Genomic DNA, 6000 nt, shown 5'->3' with positions numbered 1-6000 from the left:
TTAAAGGGTCACTACTGGCGTTTTAATTTCGTTGAAAAGTATCATTTCCACCATCATTTCTTGTTTGTATATTACATTTTTTTTAAAGAATCTCATAATTTAATGTAGTTGTGTTTTTCAGTGTAAATGATTTAAATTGATAATGTATAGATAATAACAATCACATTATTATAATTGAATTTATAGATCAAATGTAAGAATTTGAAATGAAAGTTAATGAGATTAGTGGGAAAATGCCCTCTATAAAGCCCTTGGATAAAATATAAAAAAAACATGCAGATTTATAGCCTATGTAACAGCTGATAGAAAACGATATTGCATTAGAATAAATCATATATGCAAAAAACAAAACGCGCACACACACACACAATACATATATATTTCCATTGTCCTCATTTGTAAGTCGCTTTGGATAAAAGTTTCTGCTAAATTACTAAATGTAAATGTGTGTATATGTATATATATATATATATATATACATATGTGTGTGTGTGTGTGTGTGTGTGTGTATATATATGTAAGATCGATACCATAGAGCCCCCGCTAAAATCCTCTTAATCTGTATTTTCTGATGAGTTCAGTGGTCTGAGCGCCCCCTGCTGGCCGCCCCCCGAACTGTCCCGGAAGGCGTTTGCTCAGGGAGGAGCCAGAGCGCAAATCAGCAGTAAACCCAGCAGGAAACACTTCACTGAAAATCCTCAAACACTGTCCATACACAGACCTCGAAGCCGAGGGAGCCTGCTCTTCTTCACCGCCCGGTGTGGTTTTCCTCTTCACCTCAGGATAATTGAGCAAACCCGCTTGAATCGTGGACAGTGCCGGGACATCGGGCTGCGGTGAATCAGGTGAGTCCTGCCCGGGCCCGTCGACTGCTGCCCGGCCACAGGTGTCTCCACTCACCGACTGTCTCAAAACATACTGATCTGTCTAGATAGCGAACAAACGAATATTCACACAATACCTACAAATGCTGTCTAGCTAGGAAGCTCACTTAGCATTGAGGCACAGCCAGTGAGCTCTGTATGAACTTAACATATGTTTTTGTAGTAGGGTGCATACTGTCTGTTTGCAGATTAATCTGCTTTTTAATCTCCTCTTTTGCATTCAGAGTGTTGTCCAGCTAACTAATGAATAACGTTTAGTCTAAAACGAAACTAACACCCAGTCCTGACCTTGTTCTCCACTGTTGCCCGCACTATCATGAAACTGCACCTTTCTGAATGAGAGAACAGAGAATGTATTGTTTGTCCTCTGGTTACTTCGATCAGGGGCTGTAAAGCACACTGTCTCATACTGGTACTTTCAAAGTGTTTCAATGGCATTTCACTTATTTATTGTGTTGGTTGCACCAAAAAAGTTGTCCCACTGTGTCCACATAGAGACTCGGATGCCAAACTGAATCTAAGTATGCTAGATGTGTATATATATATATGTGTGTGTAGTAGATATAAACCAATATTGCTTTTCTTTTTGGCTTATACAAATCTTATAACTGATATGACAAACCAATTTAAAATCATAAATATGTTTTATAATTAGTTTTTTGACACAAGAACTAATCTATATGTTTCTAAATGCTCCAAAAAATAATTTTATGATCTCTGCCCGGGGCTCTGTCCAAGTGTTAAACTAAGTTACTTGACCTCTAAATATCATCATGAGACCTGCCAAATGGTTCTATTATCAGTAGCTCGGACAATAAAGAACCAGTAAAGTTAAAAGTTGTGGATAATTGCTAGAATATATGATTATTGTTTTTGGAGTTTTTTTCAGATCAGAGATTATAGTGTTGCTCCTGGCTTAAGTTAAAGTGCTTTGGTAAGGACTGGGGAATTGGTTGTCCTTGGCATAGATTGGTGAATGGCTGTCCCACCGGTCTGACAGGTTGAGAATCGAGAATATGATAAAGCCTCCGCCTTTTAGACTCTCATGTTGCTTCACACTTAGCCATGTTCCTGATGTTATGTTTCTCTGCTTTGTAAAGCGACTAAATTTGAGTCATTAGCCTTCATAGTTAATTTGTGGATTAAACATATTGTTGCAGACTTCGGATAACAGTTGTGCCATAGATAGCCAATAGCGTGAATAGGACTATTGGCATAAAGTGTAATTAATCTTGGGTCGTTTCATTCAGAAGTCGCCTGTAATGTAATCTTTAGAGAGCCTATGCAAAGTATTACAGTGTGATCTTGGATAAATGTTAATGTACGTGACAAACTAGCCTTCTTATCAAATCCGTCATGCTTGTTGACACAAGGATTGACCTGAAATACATGTCAGAGAAGGATGTTTTTGTGAAACACAATGCCCCCCCAAAAATCCATTAATCTACCAGGATGTATGCCAAAAAAATGTCAGTTTTGCATACACTACCCTTCAAAAGTTTGGCGTCAGTATGATTTTTTTTTATATACAAAATTAATACATTGAGTAAGGATGCATTAAGGAGCAAGGATGCATCCATTACAGGAATAAATGACTTTTTAAAGTGTTTTAAAATTGAAATTGAAATAATTTCACAATATTACAGTTTTCATCAAATAAATGGAGCCTTGATGAGCATACAAGAGGCTTCATTCAAAAACATCCCTGACTTTCTGAACATTAGTGTATGAGTTGCTTTGTTTGACACCTGTTTGCTTCAAATGTAATGCAGCTAGGCTGCTCTATTGAGGCCACGGTTTTATAAGAACACTAATGTTCTTGCTCGTTCACATCTCTATCATTTCATATTTTTTTCATCTCTGAGGCCCAGGAAACATGAACTTGTTGGCATCAGTTAATGAAGAGCTGCAGGTAGTCGATGACTGTTTACAGAAGACGTTTGTAGGTGTGGTGGCACTCCGTCTCTGATGTCCCGTATCAACTGCAGCTAGTTGGTTACCTTTCTGATTTATCAGTTTGAAACGTTTGGGTGTAAATGTGGTTTTTACGTTTCACTTCATGGCCCTTGTCAGAGAAGACAGGAAAGGCTTGAGTCTGGGGACTGACATCCTGTGGTGGGACACACCCCGTAGCCATAGACAAGATCTTATTTTTACATTTTCACTGAGAGGAAGAGAAGGTAAACAAAGGCTTCTCACTTCCACAGCAACAAGCGGTTAGCGTGGGTGATAGCATGTAGGTTGAGATCAGCTTTACAATGACCAGTAAGAATGAGAGGAAGTTCATCCAACACTTCCTCATCCTCTCCAGCTGTTCTTTTTTTAAGCACTATGAACTTTTGTCTGACTGGGATGGACAGTTTTGTTCAAACAAAAAAATGGCTAACGTCTATGATCATACCGCTGGTCATAAGTTACTCATTATGGACTTTATGAGTAGACTCTATCTTTTATGACCGTATTTATTTAATCAGAATACTCAGGCCTGTCGATCCAGAGCTGTGTACTATGCATTGCATTTGTCGATGATATTTATTATGCCTTAGGCCTAACTTGTTTTTTATTTATGTTTTGATTTTTAATCTTGGCATCGTTTATGTACAGATGTTCTGCTGCATAAATTTCAGCTGTAATTGCAAATAAATGTAAAAACTAACAAAATACTTTAGTTTTAAATATTGTTGATATTTATATATTTTTTTGACACTACCATTGAAAATTTTGTAGTCCATATAAGATTAAAAAATAATAATAATTTAATGCTTTTGTTCAGCAATTGGACGTTACATTTTATCAAAAGTGAAAGTCATTCATAATGTTAAAATATTTTTTTGTTTTCAAAAAATGTTTTTAACTTTCTTTTCATTAAAAACCCACAAAATATTAAACTCTATTCAAAATGGATAATACTACAAAATATTTCTTAAGCACAAAAGCATCATATTAGAATGATTTCTGAAGAATCATGAGACACTGAAGACTGGAGAAATGATACTGATAATCCATATTTGCTATCAAAGCGATGTTACATTTTTAAAAATATATTAAAATGAATAGCCGGTATTTAAATTTTTAATAGTATTTTACAATATTACTGTTTTTACTGTATTTGTGATCAAATAAATGCAGCCTTGGTGAAAAAGAGTCTTCCTTCAAAAAATCCTAACAACCCAATCTTTTAAACCGTAATGTACATGTTTCCAAATGTAAAATGTGTTTTAAATAAAACTGAAAAGTGCATATTTGAAGTACTGTTGAACAATTCTTATTATTTCTCCCTGATTCATGAGTGTCAATGTTTATTTAAAAGAAAGAACCTGCTGACTCGTGGTATCCTAAAATAAAGATACTCTCTCTAACCGTTTCGTCATCTCGTGGCGGTTGAACTGGTTTTCATTGTGTTTGCGTGGTGTTTTGTCACTTAATCAGGGTGTAGCTGATGATTATTTCAGAGCTTGACCTATTTGTACTTGACTGCCTTTCTCTTGACCTCAAATATAATTTAGTTGATTCTTTAGTGCCCTTTTACCCATGCTGAGTCTAAAAATGGAAAATGCAATTCCTCGATTTCCCAGAATGATCGGCATGACATATTTAACGTGCTGTATGAAACCAGGTTACGCAGCTGAGGGACGACGTCTGTGGTGAGAGTTCACTGACAGATCCACGCTCAAGTCAGGGCAGGTTCTCCTCTCTTGCCTTCTCCTCTGATCTTCGTTTCCTGTGGGATGCTATGCAGAGAATGTAGTGATGTCACTAGTGATACGGTAACACGGACAGTTTGCTGTCAAAAGTTAAATTAGAAGTATTTCAGGTATGAAAGATAGAAAGTAGGTTAAAATTGCAATTTTATTGACTTGTTGTTCTTGCTGAGGCAGCACAATTACTATTGTTCGTAGTTTACAATACATTTTTACCTGGCAGATGATAATACAGGTGAAAAATCCCTTTATTTAGATTATTTGTGTATATATTTGTTAATGTGTGTGTATGCGCTCACATGGCTGCATTTGTTTGATCATAAATACAATAAAACAGTAATATAGTTTGTGAAATATTATCACACTATAAAATAATGTTGTTTTTTGTAATTCCTGTGATGGAAAAAGCTTTTATTTATTACTCGAGAGTCACATTATCCTTTAGAAAGTATTCTAATAAAAGGAAACATTTTGGATTGTCATCCCAGTTGTGCTGCTTAAAGTTTTTTTTTTTTTTTTTTCAGGATTCTTTGATACAATAGAAAATTCAAAAGAACATTTTTAATATAATTTAATACTCTTTACTGTCAGTTTTGATCAATTTGATGCTTGCTGAATAAGATAAAATCTCTTAAATAAAAAAAATCTAACTTTTGAACGGGAGTATAATAAAAAATATAAAAAAATCTATTTTTTTTGTCCTCGCTTGTCTGAATATTTTCTTTTTTTTTTCAAGCTGTTTTCTTTTGTTTCATTGGTTTTAGCTGCAGGTTTGCTATTGTGAGCTCTTGTCCCCTTATTGTTCTTTAACATAGGCATTTGTGATATGGAGTCAAATCATGGAGAAGAGGAACCTGCTCTGCTGAGAAACTGAAGCTTTAACACCTGAAATTACATCTGAATTGGTGCTTCTCTTTTTAAAGATTGCTTCGTGCAACCAATAATAGATGTAGGCTAAAGGAGTAGCACATGTAGTTGCCTCCTATAATAACAGTCGTCGAGTTGGGTGGGACATTTTGGTTCTGGTAGCGTGGCTCAGTTTGTCTTGTGCTGTGTCATGAAATGAGAGTGTTGTTGGTCTCGAATTTACTGTGGGCTTGCATGGGCTGTTTTTAAACTAAAAAGCAGTTGACCTCTCCTGACCATAGGGTGCTATTTTTTGGCTGCTGTCCTGAGGGTATGAGGCTAGTAACATGTTGATGTGTTTGCGTAATGTGATGTCACCCCCCACCATGACCTTTAACAGAGGAATCTCTAAGCATATCGATTCTTCAGCGGTGTCACTGTTTACTGCAGGTCTTTCAGAACTGATTATTTAAAAAAATAAAAAAATAAAAAATTCTAAATGAGCTTTCTGACAGCTATACAAAGTTTTTGCTCCTCGTATGGTGTGGATATTCAAATAAATCTGAAAC

At 35.8% G+C, this 6000-nt stretch overlaps 1 protein-coding gene across 2 annotated transcripts in view; it reads left to right on the top strand.

Annotated features, from left to right (window-relative positions):
• Positions 1-639: 639 nt before the first annotated feature.
• Positions 640-6000, top strand: part of LOC306857874 (LLGL scribble cell polarity complex component 2) — a 28269-nt gene continuing 22908 nt past the window's right edge. Inside the window, exon 1 of one of the 2 annotated variants that reach the window (XM_079398134.1) lies at positions 640-845. The gene's annotated coding sequence lies outside the window, so the exon portion shown is untranslated. The remainder of the gene's footprint in view (positions 846-6000) is intronic. The other variant, XM_079398135.1, reaches the window with a different exon arrangement.

Source organism: Barbus barbus (genome assembly GCF_936440315.1).
Source record: "Barbus barbus genome assembly, chromosome: 38".
In the NCBI taxonomy this organism is placed as follows: Eukaryota; Metazoa; Chordata; class Actinopteri; order Cypriniformes; family Cyprinidae; genus Barbus; species Barbus barbus.
This window is presented reverse-complemented; position numbering and strand designations above follow the sequence as displayed.